Source organism: Simochromis diagramma, unplaced genomic scaffold, assembly GCF_900408965.1.
Source record: "Simochromis diagramma unplaced genomic scaffold, fSimDia1.1 OVJJ01000449.1, whole genome shotgun sequence".
NCBI lineage: Eukaryota > Metazoa > Chordata > Actinopteri > Cichliformes > Cichlidae > Simochromis > Simochromis diagramma.
In genome coordinates, this window is record NW_024387274.1 from 1,913,554 (window position 1) to 1,935,012 (window position 21,459).

Sequence of the window (21,459 nt, forward strand, 5' to 3'; positions counted from 1 at the left end):
TCAGTTGCGCTACATAGGATAATACAGTACAGTTATCTTTGAGGTGAAATGGAGACGGATATCTGTGCCTTCCTCTCCTATAAGAGGTTTGTCAACAGGAGCTAGCCATTTTAACTTCATCTTCATACAGGATTGACTGTACAACTCAGATCTTTGCCACAGGAAAACTGTGGGAATAAAAGCTCTCATTGTTTTGTCACTTTTCTCTTCTTTATGACAAATTTGTGACAGTGTGGCATTAAAGCAACGCCCGAGCCTTTGAATGTTAGGGTAAACGTTTCCAGACCTAAAACATTCAGCCTTCCACACACTTGGTGATTGTGGGGTTGTATGAATGAAAGGTCCCTGCTGTTGAGTAGTAGTGTAATCTCAGCTGTGGAGTTTTTTTACTCGTCCTTTTTCTTGAATCTCCTGGCAGCCATAGCAGGATACACATCCTCGCTGCCACAGTGAAAGCTTTTTACATTTTTGTAGTAGTGTACCTCCTTGATTTTTAGAAAGGTGTGACAGTGTGGAAAAAGTAAACAAAAACAATGTGATGGTTTGTAAGTAATGTATTGTCTCAACTAAAAATGGAACAAAGAAAGCATTTGAAATGTCGAAACTAAGAAATGTTGCACATTTTAAATTTGATGCCAACCTTGCAGTAAAAGTCGAGGACGGTGGTTTAAAAAATAGTAGATGGAAAAGTGAGTGATGCTTTAAAAAACATGGTTATTGTGTCAGTAATGGTTAGTTATAAAGTGAGCATTTATCCAGCCTATAAAGGATTCTATATGAGACAGAAATCATTCAATTTCCATTTCATACCTCTTTAAGAAGTTATGATAAAAAAAAAAAACTTGAAACAATCCAATAAGATAGACTTGTTTTTTCCCAGGTAAGTAACTATTTTACAAATACCATCAGCGTTGGAGTCAGAAGGCTGCGCTGAAGACCAGCAGGTTTAAAGCTCCTTTGTTTCAGCTGAAAAGAAGGAAACATGAGCTCTGTAAGAATACATTAACATTGCTTAAATAACAGTTTGTCCAGACACTTAACAATACTTTGGTACTGATGAGTCTGGAAGTGGTACTAGTTTAATAAAAGGCTGTGGTACATGTCTCAGTAACAGCCCGTAGAGAGACATGGCTGTTCAGAATAATATCCTGACTTTGGACGCTTTTGTGTATTAGATACAGGTATGTTTCTGAACTTTCATATACATGCGGTTTTCCATGCTTCCCAGTGGCGTATGTGGTGTGATGAGGTTAATACATTTTTTGATCTGTTCTTGAAAACCTAGGACTGTAATATTAAAGAATGTCCAAGTATATTCTTGGAAATTTCTTATTATGATCTGTGACCAGGGGTGGAAATTAGCACCCGCCACTGGCCAAATGCGGGTAAGTTTATGAAGTCGTGGTAAATTTGAACAATGCAGAAGCCACCATGGCGGATTTAAGTTTGAACAAAAAAAACTACGTTTAATTTGCAGTTCTGACCTGTCGTGGGCAGCAATGTGGATGTGTTGCTGCTAGTCTGCTCTAAATGCCGTTATGCGATCCGAGCAGGTACTAAAATGTGTCGTCGACAGATTGGCTGGTCAGTAGCGTCACTTGACGAGTCACGGGCACGTCTTGTTCACGAAAGTTAAAACTGCCATCTTTGAAACCAGGCAATGAGGGAAATGGCTCCAAACAAACAACGCTGTGGTTCACGAGTGATGAAAAGCCACAGATGGAGCAGCAGGTATATCGTCGCCTGGACGTCGCGGGATGCTCAAACACATTGCAATGGTGACAACCACGTGGGTTTGGTAGTACTGGTTTACAATGGAACACCAGTCGATCCGAGTCTTGGTGATCCGTGGCGAGTCGATCCGAGGAGGTACTAATGGAAAAGGGGCTTTTGAAAGAGGAGGGAAAATTCGAGCAGTTTAGCAATGTGGTGTTACATTTGTGGAGCTAAGCAGGTGGCAGAAACAAAAACACTCCTCAAGAGGTGTTACGATGGGACGTTAAACGGCAGTTTTTAACGAAAAATGGAAAAGAAGTGACAACGGCGAGTTACGCGACTGGCTCGCTTTTGATGAGAGCAGCCAGTCAATGTTTTGTTCCAACTGTCGGCAGCACACGCCTTCCAGCAGCAAGACTGATAGCTTTATTGTTAGCACAAAATACTCGGAATTAGAGGCCATGAAGGACTTCGGATTGTCTAAAGGCCATAAGGAGGTGAAATGCATCATTCAAATGTTACACACAAAATAGAAAAATAATGGCTGGTGAAAAGTTTGAGTGGCCGATTCAAAAAGTGGAGAAAATCTATAATTTCCACCCGTCTGTGACAACAGTCTGATATTTAAAAGATTTATTTTTTTCATATTTTTCCATCTCTCTCTCTAATCAATTATGGATGTTGTATAAACAATCTCCCCAGAGCAGGAAAACACCTGTTCCCACAGTGAAAGGATTTACTTTTTTATGGCTTGACTATGCACACGGCTGTCCATATAGTCAGTATACTCGATAGATGTGGAATATGCTCATGTGTTCTTCAGAGGGAATGGCTGATGGGGGGGGGGGAATCAGTCAGGCTCAAACTTAAAAACAAGAAGGTTTCCAAAGAACTTGTTGTGGCGAATCCACTTAGCCAAAAAAATGGATCGAAATCAGTTGTAGAAACGATAGTCTTTATATAAGGCTTCAAAAGGGGGAATGTACAACAAATAAACTGCTCGACGTCAGAGCAACATATAATGGCTTCCCGAAAACTTTCTTCTTGCTAGCTAAAAAAAAAACCCAGAGTAACTTTCGTCTACCACAAAGGATTCTGGGAAACGCAGTTTTCTAATGAAAATACCTGTTAAATGCTCCCCTTTAGCAGAAAATTAAATCTATAATTAACAGCTCTCACTAAACATGTGACTAACACCTAACAGCATTTTGGTTATTTTGTAAGTGATTTATCAAACAATAAACTGCAATAAAGTTACAACAGAACTGTTGCAGTGGTGGCCCTCTGTGCAGTCTGGGAATCCCTATGCTCCCACACTAATCTATCAGTGACACGCCCATAGAGAAAGACCTACTCGCAGATCTGTGCCTCCAGCTCATCTGCAGCGACTGCCCCGGGCTACACTGCAAAAAGTGAGAGCGGGATGTGACCAGATGAAACAAAACCTGAGCGGTTGTAAAGACACATTGGGAACGTATGGCTGTGCACAAGGAAGACAACAGCATAAACATTTGGTTCGGTGATGTTTTTCATTCGTCATGTACATCACTGTACAAAGTTTGTGGATGCAGTCACTCGGGAATCTGTCATCGTATGATTTTTAATTTGATACCAGATGTGCGTCTACTAGAAATTTCAGATGAGTTTCAGTGTCACAAGTCAAGTGTTCTGAGAATCTTGTGTGCGACTCTTATGAAGGAAATCACATTGGATATTCAAAGTCAGACCAAAGCGCATGTACTAAAAATCTTAGATCAATGGTCACAATCAAGCTTAGAGGTCAAGTTTTTCTAAAATCTAAAAAAACAAAAACATGGCAACATAAGATTTTTAAAAAAAAAAATCATACCATACGTTACGCTACTAAAAATCTCAGACAAGTTTGAATCCCGATGACTTTGTCGTCAAGGTCAGAGGTCAATTTTCTGAAAATCACCTGGGATTTTCAGATTTATGCTATAGGTGCATCTACTTGGTGCCAGAGGGGTACTTGTATATAACCAAGCATGAAAGGTGCAACCATTTCCACTGTGTATGTCAGCATGGAAGAAACCAGCACTACCTCGGGTATCGTGTGTTTTAGGGCTGCATCGGTTATTCTAACAATCGAGTATTCTGTTGAATATTCCACTGATTAATCAAGTAATTTTAATTAAATTAAAGATAAAAAATTCAAATGAAAAATCAAATAAATAAAGCTATGTATGTGATCTAAACTAAGGCACAAAAAAGTATCTTTGCTTTGTCTTCTTGGAGGCTTTCTGATGTTAACGGGGATAAAAAGAGTTCTGTTTTATTTCCTGAGGTAGATTCGGTGTGTGTTCATGTTTGGTTGGTTAATGCTTAACCCTAAACCAAGACATGATGGTGGAGATGGTAATTAACATTAATAATAATGTTAATATGAGTGATGGAAGAGATCCCTCGTCCTGCAGGCATTGTGTACTGTAACGTGGTCCTGTTGAAAATCCCCGTCGTTACCAGTGAGTCATGGGCCTTCAGTCATGAGGGATGCTCTCTGCAACATCTGGACGCCCCTGAACCTCAGCCGTCCCACCTCAGCAGCGATGGCGTGCTGCTTATGCAGTTCAACAACCCGACCACATTCAAAAAGGAAAGTTTGTTTGCTTTTGCCATCAGAACGTCATGACAGTGTGACTACCTGACAGAAAATGAGAATGAATCCACATTTTTGCACAGATTTGGCCTTTCAATGTGGCTACAATGTAGCTGCCATCACCAGTGTGTGAATGGGTGGATGACAGGTTGTGTAAAGCGCTTTGGGGTCCTTAGGGACTAGAAAAGCGCTACACAAATACAGGCCATTTATTTTACCATTTCAAAGGCATGTGCTCCTAATGTTTAGATCAGCTGTAAGATAAGATAACTCTTTATTGTCTTGCACAGTCATACCTAGTACAATAATAAAGCAACATTGGAAACTGTCCCACATCAGCACTATGTACAACACAGCAGCTCAACTTAATAAAGAAATAAAGAAATAACTGAAACATCCTGTTTCAGTTTAAGTGCTGTCAGCCTGGAGCTGTCATTTAAACATCGTATCAGGCTAAGTTTAAAGCAACCTCTGGATGCTTGCTGCAGATGTTTTGTTGTGTAAAGCAAACGGTGGTGGACGAGCACCTACAGTTTGTTGGTCAGGTGGTTTGATGAAGGACTCCCACTAGCCTTTTCCTGGCTCCATGTTCAACTACGACAGCATCGTATTCGCTTTGTTATCATAGTTTATGTTTTAAAATGCGGGCGGCGTAGGCGTAACTTTGTCAGACTCTTTATTCACATGCTGCTCCTCAATACGTTTCTATTCCAGGTCTGTTTTTAGTTATAAATGCAGGTGAAGCACTCGCGTGACAACCGTGCGCCACAGAGCCGTGGATTAAAAGAAATGTCGAAGCAAAGTTTGTGTCGAGGAGTTTTTATAATCAGATTACTCGATGAATCAGCCTTATTATGTTTCAGTGTAATACATGGTGCGAAGTGCTGCACCTTTAAGCAATATTTAAAACTTGATTTGATTAACAAGGATAATAACTAACAGTCTCTTATAACTCTTAAAATACGTATAAAATTATAATATGCATTAAGAATTGTCCATTTTCTCTATAGTCACAAAAACAGACGTACCAGGGTGGACAGAGGAGCAATAGGACAGGATGTACCACGGCTGAAAGCTCGCCCCACCCTGTAAATATATGAAACCCATCAGGATGCAGATTTAATATTATTTCACGGCTACACCCGTATTAACTTTTGGGTTTGTGCCAAGAGCGAACTTTTAAATAAAATAGACATTTTTATGAGAAGTTAACGTTTTCCTGGTTTCACATTGGTTTTACCATTTCACTGATTTAATTTAATGTATCCTTTTGTTTTACTTAATAAAAGTCTCATGTCAACATCAATTTCTGTACAAAGTGCTTGCTCATTTTAATAAAGTCAACAGCTTGAGAACTCTTGGTATATAAAGCATACCATGATTTTTCTTTCTTTCTTTTTTAAATAAAACCATGGCAGTTTATTCTATTTCAAAATAATATCATTTAAATGTGATTTTAAAAAAAAAAAAAAAAAAAAAAGCTTTTCTTTGCCACCTTCGTCATGGAAAGAGTCCCTGCATGGCATTTTTGGGACAAGTGTCCACAAAACCCTGACAGTAACAGGGATGATGTTTTCTCAGCCATTTCTACTCATGTGAAGCACAACCGGCTAACACATGCAGACGACAAAAATCTTTTTTAGTATTTTATCAACCATATGATCAAGATTAAATATAAATAAATAAACGTAGCAGAGTGGACATGTTATGTTTTTCCACATTAATGAACCATGAAGAAAGAGGCTGATCAGTGTGTGATATTTACTGAACCTGGTCGATGATTTCACTCCAGAAAAAGTATAACTTACTGTAATTTATGTGACTAGAGGAGAAGTGAGAGGACTTGTTAGATTTCCTAAACAGTACCTGGGGGACGGGCAATTTGGGAACACAACTTATGTAAAAATGTAAATGTTTAAAAAAAAGCTGTAGCACATCTGTGGGAACCCCAACACATGTACCATTAACACAGCGTTTCTTGGTCGCTGCAAATTTCTTTATTCACCACCAAATTTGCACTTTCCAATGATTTGCACTATGTTGTCCAGTCAGCTCGAGCTCACTGCTACACCTTCACAGGCTACACCTTCACAGCTGGCAGCACTAGACTCCTGCTGCACACACCTTGATCCCAGCGTGCTACTGTGTGAAATCAGAGAGACATAATTATATGTTTGCTGGCATATGTGCCAGCCAGTTTCCCCTGGCACTGCCATTGAACACACCACCCCGTTCCCTGTAATTGAGCCATAAACCACAAACCACACCCTGCGACCACGTACCTCCATTCTGTGGCCTAGCCTACTCCTCCCCCCATGAACAAGACAGGAAATTGGCCAAAGCCGTCTGCACCCCTGGCCTACAGATTCTTGTATTTAAATGGTCTTAAGGAGCGATGCCAGTGATTGATCCAGGCATGGCCTCTTTTTTTGTGATGGAAAGTGGGAAAGGATGAGCAGTCTGGTCGCACACTTTGATAGCTTTTGTCTCGAGTAACCCACTGGTGGGGTCGACCCCCTTTACCTGCAGGGACAAAACAGGCCTCATGCTTGAGGCATCAGTCTGCAGAACAAAAACAGTTCGGAGTGTGAAGCAGGTGTTCCCCACAGAGAGCCTGTTTCAGTCAGACACTGCGAACACAGCTCTGAGCTAGTAAACCTGAGCTAGTAACCAACCACATGTAAAAGCCAGCTTACCTTTTGTTTGGTCTTAGTACCCTAGATACTGATAACGAGATAGCAGGTACCTCCCTCCGTCCAAACACCCACTTCTCCGTGTTGGCCACGAGCTCTGCCGCCATCAGAGATTTCAGCCAGAGGTCAGTGCAAATGCTGAAATCATGTAAAGGCATTGGAAAGTGATGGAGCTTTCAAGCTGACAGGAAGGGTGACGAATTGGCAAAACCATACAGAGTAGAGAGCACCATCTTTTCCTTCTGGAGACAACCAGACTACCAGCAGATTCCCTTAAGTCCAGTGAAAAAGTGAGCTGTCAATGTGAGCAGCCAGTTACCTCTGAACCATTTGCCTTTTGTGTTCAGGTAACCTACAGAGCCGTGAACGCACCATCAGACATGGGCGAGTTTCAAAGTGGTGCAGTGTAAGTGTGGTGGGACTGGGCGGAGGGGAACACATCCTCAAAGTGATTTTGGAATGCAGCAAAATCAGATTTCTGGGCTTGTGTCAGATGGTTATCACAGCAGAGTGAGGTGGCAATGAATTTGGAATTTCAAGCCATAGCTAATGTCTTCTTCAGTCTTCTCACCAGAGAAATGGGCTCTGCCTCTCTGTGCTTTCAGCAGGTTGAGGTGGTGTATCTGTGTGGCTCCACCCCTGATCATTTCATAATCAGCATAGCTTACTCAGTAGCCCTCGCCACTAGGTGAGTAACTTTGAGCTGGATGAGTAACATCAGTGCTTTCTCTCTGTGTGTCTAGCACCTTATGGTCGTGGGCCTGTTCATCCCAGTCGGAGGTCCAGAGTGCTTTGAAGCAGGTTATCATCAAGGATGTCTCTACATTGCTGCATTCGTCTTTCTTTCAACTCTGAAATATGCCTGCAGCAGGATGCTGCCACAACCATGCTTCGCTGTAGGGATGGTAGTGGCCAGGAGCCTGGTGTCAGCGCTACATTCAGACCAAAGAGTTAAACCTTTGTTTTAGCCGACTAGACAGTTTTGTTTCTCATGGTCTGAGAGCCTTTTAGGTGCCTTTTGGCAAACTCCCGGCAGGTGTTTACTGAGGAGTAGCTTCCGTCTGGCCTCTCTACCACACAGGCCTGATTGGTGAAGTGGTGCAGAAATGGTTGTCTTTCCTCTACAGAGCAATGCTGGAGCTCTGTCAGAGTGAACCTTGGGTTCTCCGTCACCTTCCTAATGCCGCCGTATTTGTTGTGCTTTGGTTGGTTGTGCACATCTTAAGTTTTAAAACCAGGTGCGTTGTCCCACAGCTAGGTTGAGGACACAAATGTATGATTGTGTTGGTTTTTACCACCATTTTGATGATATTCTAGTGCAGGCGATCAGAGATATACAGACACATGAAAACTTGAGACTTTGTGGAAGACAAAACAAAACAAAAACCACTCAGCCAAGTCTTTGCTTCCAGTTTTGAGTTGTCTCTCTGTATCAGCGTGTATGCGGCTTTATTGTCCTTCAGGAGAATAATGTGATGATATGGTGGCGGCTATGGGACCTTACATAAACAGGTATGTGTGTGCCTTTCCAAATCATGTCCAATCAACTGAATCTGTCACAGGATGACTTCAATCAAGTTGTTGAAACATGTGAGAGAAAGTCAGTAGGATGCACCTGTACTTCAATTTTGAGTGTCATGACAAAGCCGTATGTTATATTTTAGTTTATTATTTTGTAATATGTGGATTTCAAAAACTATTTTCACTTTGCCACTGTGAGGCATTGTGTGTAGAATTTAAAGTGAAAAATGAATTTGATCCATTTTGGAATAAGGCTGTAGCATGACAAGTGGAACAGTGTCCTGCTGTTAGGACGCACTGTACTTTGAAGCAGTGTAGTGCATTTATTTTAGCCTGTGCAACAGAAAGATATGAGACCAACTAGATGAGCGGTTAACTGGTTTGGTGAAATTAACAAATCTGTTTGAGGCATAAAGAATCGTATATTCAGAAGAGAGTGAAGCAAATTGAAGAGAATTCTAAAGATGCTTGAAATCTATTGTGAAATCGACAATTTCACTACTATTAGAATATACTCTCATATCAACAATCAGAATTTTTCAAAAAATAATTATGGGAAAGTGAAGGTTACTACAAAATGCCAAATCATTCTAGAAATCTTTCTAATTATAAAATATTGATTCCTCCTGTTTCACTTATGTTCTGGAATCGATTGTCATATTAAAATATTAATATATTAGTAATTTCTGTAGGTTATCATTAACAAGAACACTGTGTTACTGGGAGCGTGTAAATGATTGGTGGGATCTACTTGTTCTTCCGCCTGTCACAGTGATATGTGAAATACGGCTGCAGAAATGCATCACGGCTCGTGTCCTCGCTCGTTTTGTTGACAATAACAGCTGATCATAGACGGAGCCAGGACGCGGTTTGCGATGCATGTGGCAAGAACACAAACCTTGTCAAACACAAACAAAAGTAAATCATAACACTCAATATGATGATGAGGAGGAGAGGAACAGTTGCTGCTACAGCGACACAGTCCTTTGGTGCTGCAGGCACTGTCCAGGAACTGAGAGAAGATGTGGAGCTGTTTGCGACGTGTAGCACTGCTGCTTCGGAAAGCGACTCATGGCTAGGTTTACATTTTTGTGTCAATGTTTAAACAACTGGAATTCCCTGCATGCTTAAAACTGCGGAATCCCATTTGTTCAAATCTACGTTAATAAAACGTGTTACGATAAATAGCTGTATGAGTTTAACTTGGAGTAATATGTGTGTCAGTTCAGTTGGTAAGGCTGTTGAGTAGATCAGTTAAAGTGGATTATTTGAATGATTAGGCTTTAATGAGACAGCGTCCTTGCAGTACACTGTGTAATATCTACGCATGCATCACGAAGCTCGTTGAGAGAAGGTCAAGGTTTCACTGTCAGCAAAGCAAAGGGAGGCTGTTTTGAAGAAATAAAAATATCAAACATGTTTTGAGTTTTTCACACAATTTTTTGTTTACCACGTAACTCCGTATGTGTTCGTTCATAGATTTGATGCCTTTAGTGAAAATGTACGATATAAATAGTCATGGAAATAAAGAAAAATGAGAAGATGGGTCCAAACTTATAACAGGTAGTGCACGCTGCTTTAGATTTTCCAAGCGCATTAACTTTTTATACAAAGTATCAGATCAATATCGTCAATAGTAGCCTGAATTTTTCTTTGTGTCAGGTCGGAATGGAAATCAGTGGTGTCGCACATCACTACTTTGTAACAACTTTAATTAGAACCTGTTACAAGATGTCTTTTTTTTTTTTTTTTTTATGTAGGAAGTTTTTTACAAAAAAAAAGTGAGTTAGCGCAGATCGCAGGGCTGCACGTGTCAATGCGTTAACGAGCTAACCGCGCTAACATGTTGACGCCGGGCAGCCCCACACACGGGGCAATCCGCGGTAACTCGCTAAGATTGGCTGAGATGTGCCACGTTAATGCGGTTATGGCGTTAACGTCATTTTAACGAGATTAACGCCGACAGCACAATTTTTTTTTATTTTTTAAAATTTATTTATTTTTTATTATTTGTCATTTATCTTATTTCATGAAAAATAAAGGAACATACCGAACAGTGGATAATGGGATACAAGTGCAGATGTGAGTTGGTGTTTCTGTGCGACATAATGAAATCCCAAAAAGTTGATTCTGTTCGTCTGGACGCGGCGTTTTCAGAGAAATGTTTCGTCATCATCCAAGTGACTTCTTCAGAAACTTAGATTGTGATGCTTTATTAATACTTACCATAGCATGTAGTACAGAAGCCTCTTTTGCCTTCTATATAACATTTGTTTTGTGGATAAAATAGCAAAATATTTTATAGGAAATATCGAAATTATCGAAATATAAAAATTTGAGAAAATGAAAATTCTGTCAAAGTAAAGCACGAGGTTACTAGGGCAGATTCAAATGAATGAAGTATTTTTGTGTGTTTTAGGAGCAGTCATGTTTCCAAATAATTAATTTGGAAATTATTTTGCAGAGTTTAGCTAACCTGCACAGTCCTGTGGGGTGGTTAGAGTACTAGGTTTTCAAACCTGATGTCTGATACCTGATATGCTTAGAAAATGCTCAAAACTTTCAGTACCATGGGATGCAAAAAACCCAGTACATAAGAATCTCTCAGGTGGTGCCAAAAAACGACGACACACTGTTCGGTTGTCTGAGGTGGGCTGTCTTGTGACGTGGTGTCATTGTTGATGAGGTACAGTTGCTTAAATACTGTTTCTGTCTAGTTGCAGGTGAACCTTTTGCAGCCTCATTGTAGGACTTTTTAAAAGAGCTTAAAGTTTTCAGAGCATGTGCAGAGCCATCTTGTGCGAGTGCAGACATCACCAGGTTGGCTGGCTGGCTGCTACTAATAGACTTAACTTACTAACATCCATCAGCATGTCCGCAACAAACCCTTTGTGTTACGCTCTCCTTCACTTTCATTTGGACTTTGCTTTTCCTCACTTTTAGTATGAACTAATCCACTCGGTGAGATAATGTGGGTAAACATAAAAATTTCCACAGCAGCTGCAAACAGAATTTCTAAACCAAAATAAGGTGATAAGGTTACCTGCTATCTCTTGATATCTCTTACTCACAGACTCCTGTTGTTTTGTTGTTTTTGCTGGTCCCAGGCACACACTTCCTCTCCTGAAATAGTTTGATGAAAGTGCTCAACATAATTTGAAGGTAGATTATTCTAAACTCAGATACTGAATGCCACAAATTCATTTTTCAACATTAAACGGGGCAGACGTGTCTGTGTGCCAGTGCAGCCATGGACCTGATGTTCCCGTAACCGTTGTGTTGGCTTTAAACACTTTTTCAGCAAAGCCTGGTTTTTCTAGTCTTGGAGGACATCCCAAAGCTCTTCTTTGGAAGTTTGCTCTTTTGTTCCTCCTAGCTGCCTTTTGAAGGTCACTCCATGACTGATAGGGAGACGATGTAACACTATGTCTTCTTTTACTGCATTGACAATATATTTGGTGTCATAGTTTTGCTGAAAAATGACACGGCTACCAGTCAGGTTCTTTCCACATGGTTTGCACGGTTGATCAAATTCTGATATTACTTTTCTGCATTAATATATCATTAATTTTGACAAGATCCCACCACAACTGGCTGAAATGACTCAAACCATGACGGCCTCCACTGATTTTTACAAATGGCTTTAGACGCCTTTTCTGTTGACCTCTTCTGTAATATTTGAACCAAAAATTAAAAATGTGGATTTGTCGCTTTAGAAAACCTGCTACCACTGATTTCTGGCTGAGTTTCTGTGTAATCTGGTGTACCTCTGTGCTATTTGCTTTGCTTAAGAATGACTTCTTGAAAGCCACCCTTCACTGAAATGAAACTATTTTGGATTAAGTTTGGCGAACAGATGGATAAACTGAAGGGTCAGATACGTGTCTTGGGTCCTGTGTCAAGTCTTTTCTTCCCTGTTTCTTGAGGACATGACTTTCAGATACTGTTCATCTGTAGATAGTATTGCAGATAGGCCTGCCACTTCTTCTGACCTCCATGACAGATGGCCGCCCCTCCCCGGAGGTTCTGCTGGAGGTTTCTTCCTGTTTAGAGGGAGTTTTTCCTTCCCGCTGTCACCAAAGTGCTTGCTAATAGTGGGTCACTGAAATTATCCACTAATATGACATGTTATTCTATGCCTCTTAAAATTCCGCTGTCTTTGGGTTGGCTCAAATGTTTTGCCAGGCACCACATATACTGTATTGCCAAAAGTATTCACTCATCTACCTTCACATGCACATCAACTTGAGTGACGTCCTACTCTTAATCCATAGGGTCTGATATTGTGTCGGCCCACCCTTTGCAGCTATAACAGCTTCGACTCTTCTGTGAACGTTTTCCACGAGGTTTAGGAGTGTGCTAGTCATTCTTCCAGAACTGAGGTCAAACGGTGATGTTGGATTAGAAGGCCTGCTCTAATTCACCCCAAAGCTGTGCTGTTAGGTTGAGGTCAGGTCATTGTGCAAAAAAGTTCTTCCACACCAGACTTGCTCATCATGTCTTTATGGACCTTGCTTTGTACACTGGTGCACAGCCATGCTGGAACAGGAAGTTGCATAAAATTGTCCAAACATTAAGAGTTTCTTTAAGTGGCGCTAAGGGGAGCAAAACTCCTGAAAAACAACCCCACAACATGATCCCTACTCCAGCAAACTTTACACCTGGCTCAATGGAGGCAGACGAGTACCGTCCTCCTGACAACCACCAGAACCAGAGTCCAGTGCTGGCGTGCTTTACACCACTGCATCTGATGCTTGCATTGCACTTGGAGTTGTAAGACTTGGATGTAGCTGCCCAGTCATGAAGCTCTCACTGTTCTTAAGCTAATTTGAAGACCACATGAAGCCTGCAGAAAGTTGGCGACCTCTGCACACTATGCACCTCAACATCTGCTGATCCCACTCTGTGATTTCTTTTTTGTAGCCTACCACTGTGTGTGCAAGTTGCTGTCGTTCCCACTCACTTCCACTTTGTGATACAGCTAACAGTTGACAGTGCGGTATTTAGTAGCAACTAGACGTGTTGCACAAGTGTGTGCTGCACCCTGAGCTGCAGAGAGTGACCCGCTCTTTCAGAAATGTGTTTGGAGAAGCAGACTTTGTGCCCACGTGCTGGATTTTATACACCTGTGTCCATGGATGGGATTGGAACACCTGAATTCAATGATTTTTATGGGTGAGCTGAATACTCTCGGCAATATAGTGCACATAGTTAAAGTCCATGACTTCATGTAAATATGCTGACAATGAGCAGATTTTGAGCAAACAGGAATTTTCATCTTTCTTTTTCTTTGTGAAAACAACTAAAGGCAACTATAGGCTGATAAGATATCGTTACATTTGAGATGCAGAAACCTTTTAGAGAGGAAAGCAGTGAAAGCATGCAGATTGCATCATGGAAAGCAAGACTGCAGTAATTGCAATTCAAAAATCCTTGTTGCATTCAAATGTTTTATAGCGCGTCAAACATAAGTTTCCTGGGCTGAGAAGTAATTTCATATAACATCTTTGTGACGTGGATGAATTTGAAAACGTTGACATCAGTGGTTACTAACTGTCACCTTTACAGTCTTCTTGGATATAATCGGTCTTCAGAATTAAAGATGCACCAAATGCATTTTTTTAAGTCTGACCCGCTGATTCTGATTCTAGTGTTTCTACTGAGACTATAATGGAAATCTGTAGATGTGCAGAAAGTTTCTAAAGCGTATATGAGTTTGGAGATGTGCATGCACATGTTGCTGGTGGTGTTTATGCTTTTCATTTAAGTCTGGAATGATACATCTGCTGCAGATGTAATCAGTCACCAGCATCTAGCAATGGTTATGTCTGAAGCACACAAGTGTTACATGAAAGTGAAATGTGTGGAGGTTAGCATGTTGTGCAGATCTGCTGACTGTTCAGTGTGGGTGTGTTTGTGTTGATGCTCTGCTGGCTGCCACATTCAGCCTCATTTTAAGATGTCTGTACTTTGACTAAACGTCTCCTGTTCCTACAGTTTTCTTTCTGTTTCTTTGTTTTTTGTCCTCTGTGGAAGAGTGTATGCCCCACCCTTTGGTCTAAAGCAGTCAGTCTTTTCTTATCAAAGGGCCTCTCAAAGAGGAGCTTTTCTTCATTCAGCTCTCAAAATGCAGTGGCTGCCCTAACACTCCAACAACGCCCACACCCACCCGCCTGCTCCTCCTGCTCGCCTCCCACCGCGTTGTTTTTCTTTTTCTTTTTGGATGCATGCTCGCGTGTCATTCTGTCTGTAAATACAATAAGTCAAAAACTTGTGCTTGAATTCAGATAAAATGTCGTATGGGTGCAGAGCGGGTCATGGTAACCATGCAAGAGCATTTGCTATATCGAGGTCATCGAGGTCTTCAAAGCCAACGTAAAGAGTTATTGGTTGAAATGTACAAAAAGCCGTATATTTAGGAACTCTGATCCTTACAAGTGTGGTGTGTGCTATCAACATACAGAGTACCTTATAAAGGTTTTAAATAAGCTATATTTAGCTACCTTCACTGTCAGTAGATTAAGGTCAAAGGGATAATGTTATATAGAGCTATTTAAAACTGTTTGTTTTTAAATTGCCATTACTTGTCCTGACAACACATCAGTCTATACAGAATAGTATGTAGGGATTTTAAATAACAAGTTCGCACTTCTAACCTCTCCTCCAAGGTCAAATAAGGTCAAACTTTCAGAAAAATGTTTTTATCTTTAAAACTGTGAGTAAAATTAGACTGCCTTTGTTTGTTTTGGCAACATTTAAGAAATAATAATGGTTAAAGGGGAATTCAAATAATTGTCTGAATCCAAATATCATGTCACCTTTGACCTCTGAGCTCACTATTTTTTATATATATATATATATATATATATATATATATATATATATATATATATATATATAATCATCATATCTGTCTTTCTTTGACTGCAAAAGTTGTGATATCCCATGCAAGATGGCGGCACGTAGGCACCCAGCAGCTAGGAGCTCACAGTTTCACAGAGCATGTTTCTGTGTGAATGATTGAGGGTAAACTTTGGTGTCTCTGTGTGATTAGACTGGTGCATGAACGGTAGGATCACACTCACACACTGGAAGCACTGACTGTGCTGTGCAGAGAGCTCACAGTAGTGATCATCGCTGCAGTGTACGTACCACCTGATGCTAATGTTAGCGTGGCGGTCTCCCAGCTGTACACCGCAATAAACAAACAGTGCAGGTCTGTCCTGAGGGAATTTGTATTGTCGCTGGGGACGTCATCCAGGCTGGTGTTAAGTCTGTACAGGAGTATGTTGCCTCATCAGCGGAGGAGACGAGACTGTACAGCAAGGAGGTTAAAAAACTGGCAGCATGGTGGTGTGAACACAACCTGATCACAAGTCCAACAAAGACATCCTTAGGAAGAAACTGTTGGTGGCTTTTTACCACAGCACCATCGAGGGTGTCCTCAGCTACTGCATCATGGCTTGGTGGCAGACGGGAAAATGCTGCAGATCATCGGCTGTGCCCGACCATCTCTGAAGGACTTAACTGGCAAACAGTGTCTCAGAAAACTGCTGCCCACTTGTCTCACCTTGGACAGCACCTGTTCAACCTCATGCCCCCTGACAGGAAGTACAGGTGTTTAATAAGTAGGACAGCCAGGCAGAGAAATGGCTGACCGCTAAGCCCAGTGAATCAACCTACCGAGCTTCACTCACCCCCCCCCCCCCCCCGCAGTCAAAACGCTGCCAAATGTAATGTTACATGATGGTACAGAACACTAGAATAACATGGTACAATGTTCAGTATGACTCACACGCTGTGGCTGCTGCTACCTACCAACAAGTGCATCATCCTTTTTAGTAGAGCAGTGTTTTTCGTCTATTTATACTTTTCTATTAGCTATTTTTGTTGTATTTGCTCATTTTTCTGTGAAATGAATCACGAGTGAACACATGTAAGGATGAATGTCCAGCTGGTCTGCTCACTGTACGAGGCCCAAGTACAGCGACATATAAGCTGATCTTTGTTTTTAAGATCAAGTTGTTCATGTCCAGGTATTTACAGAACAGCACTTATTATCCAGACCTGCTCCTTACTGTTCACAGACAAAATGCAAAGCTGTTCCCTTAAAAGTAAATACGGCCCAGAGAGAGAACTTTGGGTTGTTTGTTGTTTTGGGTTTTTTGCCACCTTGCTGTGATATCGTTGCCACTAACTGCTACATAATAAAAGATCAACCTTGAGCTTACAGCCCAGCTCACACTGACTCACTGTGGTCGAAGTCATTTCTCTTTCAGAGATTTTGACTTTTCAAAATAAATTTGGATTAATGGGCCTTTTTTTAGATGCTAGTGTGTAAAATTGTATGTATATTTTCAAAAAGCACAGATAATGAGGGGTATTGTGTTGTAGGCTACTTCCATTGTAAACATGAATCATGAGGGTTAAGTACACAGTGAAGTCGAGCTGATGCCATCAAATATGGTGCTGTCTCACTGAGCTGTGCTCATGTGCTCAGAGGTCTAGACTGCTGAGTTTACTAAGTCAGAACTAACAAGTAATTACAGACTCGGCCTCAGAGGTTAGCGATACATGAACCCATCAAAGAATGACAGAAACAGTGCAGTAATGACCTGCTTTTAAAGATGTATTAAATCAATTATTTCAGTTTTAATTAATTAATGGCACATTAGTTAAAGTAAAAATCAATATAATCCAATATAAAAATGAGAAAGTACACAATAGCACAGCAGAGTAGATGACAACATTTTGGGTTAGCAAGACAGCAACCCTCTGGATATTAAATCTTGTATAATTAATCTTTAATAATATGTTTGTCTGTCATTTTAAATATTTTCACAATATGTTTAGAATATGATATCTAACAAATTTGTCATTAAATTCAGTGTTGCTCTGGTAAATCTCCCAGTACATGGATCTTCCTTCATAGGGTTCTATAATATTGATTGTGCGGCTGGGATGATGTGTTGACATGATAAATGGACTTGTATGTAGTGGTCACTCTGTTCACAATACCACCAACAAACTGCTGTAACTAGGGCTGTTTGATATAACGATATAAGAACGTGTGTCGTTTCATTTTACGCTATCGTTTGTTTCATGGTGTCGCAAAATAAACAGTTTACGGCTGTTTTTCGTGGTTCTGATGGTCACTGTAGCAGCTATATTCATTTCTTAAAGTTCTCTCTCTTATATTTAAAATAACCACACTACGGACGGACAAGGGCCTGTTTTTACGAGTTGATGTTAGTAACAACGACGGTAAACCCAGCGTGTGGCTCCGCCGTCTGCTTGTTTGTTTTCCACATAAACCTTTCACAATAAAGCTGAAGTTCCTGTTGAAATTTTTCAAAATAAGCTAAAATGATGACAAACAGAAGGACCCGTCCAAACAAATCGAGGACCTTGTTCCTAAACGCGGGGCTGCCTCTGTAGCATGGACATGGTTTGGTTATGAAAAGTCTGACACGGACCAGATAAAACTGTACTATGCAAATTATGGTGCAAACGGTCCCCACCTCAGACTCAAACACAACAAACCTCTACAACCACCGACGCAAGAATCACGCCAAAGAGTGTGAAGAGAGTTTACGGATGAGAAGAAAAGAAGCTCCAAATAAACCTTAGACTCAGACGTTAGAACAGGCTTTTCCCCGCAGCACGCCGCGTAATAAATACTCACAAAGAAAATGGCGGCCGTTACAACCTCTGTCTAAAAATATATAGTTTCATGTATCGGTCAAAACACTCGCCTCCAGGTACACAACGCCCAGCTGAAAACACTTCATACAAGTCGAGCTGCCCGAGATTCACAGAATTTACAGAAAAGTAACATTTTTGTGATTGTATATGGTTGTCAGGACGATAAATGTCTTATATCAGGATATGAGATTTTGGTCATATCACACAGCCCCAGCTTTAACGTTTCATTATAGAGTGAAATGAAATGGGAACAAATTCTGTTTTTGTGACAGGCTGTGAGTAACATAGTGTCTGAAGATGTCATTTAAGACTGAATCTTTGCAAAGTTTATCCCTGAATGATTCATAGGTTAGTGTTCAGTGGTTGGACAAACAAAACATTTCTCCGAAAACTGGTGAAAAAGCACCGGGGGTGTACGGGGGCACTTACACAGTAGATGCTTCTTCATTGTTAGCGAGCTGCGCTGAAACAGGGGAATCCACCTGTAAGCTGTATCATGTGGAGGAGATGGTGTTTGAGTCAAGTGCCACAAGCTGAAGTCTGCCCTGTCCCCTCTGTCAGGTTTGTCCGGAGCTGGCAGAGGGTTTGTCCTCAAGTGACATGATATTCTGTACTAAGAGCGTATGAGTGGTGCTACATGCTCTAAGAACCTTTTTTAAATGTAGCCTCATGGCCAGTGTTAAATCTGTTAAGGTTTTTTGTACAGGGCTCCATGGTCTAAATGTCCTGTTTAACCTCCTAGGACCTGGGTCCACATATGTGGACATCACATTTTGGGTTATTTAGACCAAAATACTCAATTTTTGCTCTACAAGGGCCTGATGTGCACTCACGAGGACATTATGCTGCCACTGTTCTACTGAAATTTTAGACGAACATCCTCATATGTGGCTCTCAGAAACAAAGACCCGGTAAAGAAAATAAATCTGGTAATTCTTTGTTTTTACATTCATCGGGTCCCAATATGCACAAATATGAAAAATGAATGAATGAAGGGTTCGGGTCTTAGGACCTTTTATTTCAGTTATGAAAGGATCACTGCAGGTAATTACTGATTTAATTACAGTGTAGTCATTTACTGTTTTGTGAGTAACGTGTATATTTGTGCAAATAACACAAAAAAAGGTCATAGATGCAGTTGTAATTTCTGAACATGTGTTCCTGTTAGGAAAATGTATGAAATGTATTACCTATATTTAAGATGCTTAAATACACACTTGTTGACGTGATCGGGGCGTGGGCAGGATCTGCAGGTGATCTTGTGTGGGTACCTGGTTACTGGATGAGTGATTGCAGTAGTTTGACTTCCCCTGGACGGCGTCACGCGCTGGTATCAGATGGATCCTCAGTACTCATTCATTCTGCTCTGCTCTTTGTTTCCTACTGCACACTCCCCCCTGCTTAGTGTCTTGGTCGCTGTTGCCCCCCCCCCCCCCCCCCCCCCTCCAAAAAAAAAGAAACACCCCCGTAATACCACCCGCACACAAACAGAACATGGGGGTTGGGGTTTGCATGTTGTTGCATACCCCCACCCCTCAGGCAACAGCAGAACAGGAATTGATTAGTGGTACGTCTTAAAAATAGATGACTGGTTGTCATAGCAACCCCCACAATGAGCTGTTGTCTCATTTAATAAAGAGCAGTCTGTGCCTTATGTGCTGTGCATCCACAGACAGCAGGTGAAGGTGTGTGTGATTGTTGTTGTATTTTACTTGTGATCGATTATTCAGGAACAAAGCATCAGCATTCTCCTCGCAAGTCCTGTTGGGTCTGAATCTTTATCCCACAACCATCAAGTCCTTAGCTGCTTCCCACTACCAATTGCAACTCTGTTGCTATGGGCGGTGTTCTGATCGGCCTCATTAGTATCAAAAACTAGCCACATGCAAATTTTGGTCATATTCCCAGCAACCCTGTCATCAGCATCTTCTACAGCCAACCAGCCAGTGTGTGTGTGTGTGTGTGTGTGCGTGTGTGTGCGCGTGTGTGTGTGTGTGTGTGTGTGTGCGCGCATTGCTGCTTTAGTGTGTCTGCTGGACCAATGAGCTAGGCTCCTTCCTCCTGAAATCACAAGGAAGGTTTTATTGTTTTCTGCACATCTCTGTCTTTTGTAGCACACGAGCTAAAGAAGCCAGATGGTAGCTGACTCTGGTACTTTCCTGAAGGATGGTTGATATGATTAGCAACAAGGCGTTTCCACCATACAGCAGGAATGACGTTACTGTGGATAGGACACAAGCCACTCGGGACATTTTGTTTTATTAAGGTCCAACAACATCAGTGGAAGAGAGGTGCTTGTGCTCCAGGTAGTTAGCATTGTCATATTGTCAGTCAGCGTTTTATTTATGCACCAGTTTGTCAATGAGACGCAGTGACAAGAAGGAATAATATCTCATTTTTTAATGTTTTAGGAGAGAAACTTTAACAAGTTTTAATATTCTTGACTTTTGCTCAGTGTGTTTTGTCAAAATTGTCCTTATTCTGGTTGAGAATGATTAAGCTAAGCTCCTGTGGGACCAAAAATAAACAGACCAACTGGTGATGGCTAACCAAGCTGACAGACTAGTGGTGGGAAAGTATAGGAAGAAGGCTGCAGTGATACCAAGCTGTGTTTGCTATACCGAGTTACAGCACCACGAGGGAGGAACACGAGAAGCTAAGAGAGGAGATGGGTGTTGCCTTCACCTTGGATGCTTCTCTATGTGCCACCTGCGCTAGTCCAACCGTGACAGGTTATTTGCTGCTTAATATTACATGGTCAACTATTAGTGCTATGATAACAACATGGAGGCAATTGGAAACAATTCAGCCACAAAGTAGCAGACTGTGAAATCACACGTAGTCACAGTAGTCAGGTTATTGATAGTCTTGTGTTTTAGTCAATAGGTGGAGCTGTAACCAGTCTGGCTTTCATTGTGTGCGTTTGGATGGCAGCTGTCTGAAACACCTGTTTATTCTTCTGCTGATTTGTTGATAAAATGCATGAATAACAAACCAGCAGCAGAATATCGTGAGGGGAGTGGTTCCACTTTTTCTGCAGCTGAATTCAGTGCATATATCATCCCATCTGAGAAACAGATCAGAATAACAAAGGTCAAAATAAGAACAGGATGGTAGCTACATCGTTAGCATTGAGTAACAGAAAGTGGAATAAGCCATAGCAGCAGAAGCACAATACACACAGCCAAAGTACATCATCACAAATGT

The 21,459-nt window shown here is 41.1% G+C and overlaps 1 protein-coding gene across 6 annotated transcripts in view; it reads left to right on the forward strand.

The window, feature by feature from the left end:
* Positions 1–21,459, forward strand: part of gatad2b (GATA zinc finger domain containing 2B) — a 37,374-nt gene that overhangs the window by 1,359 nt on the left and 14,556 nt on the right. The window lies entirely within an intron of this gene.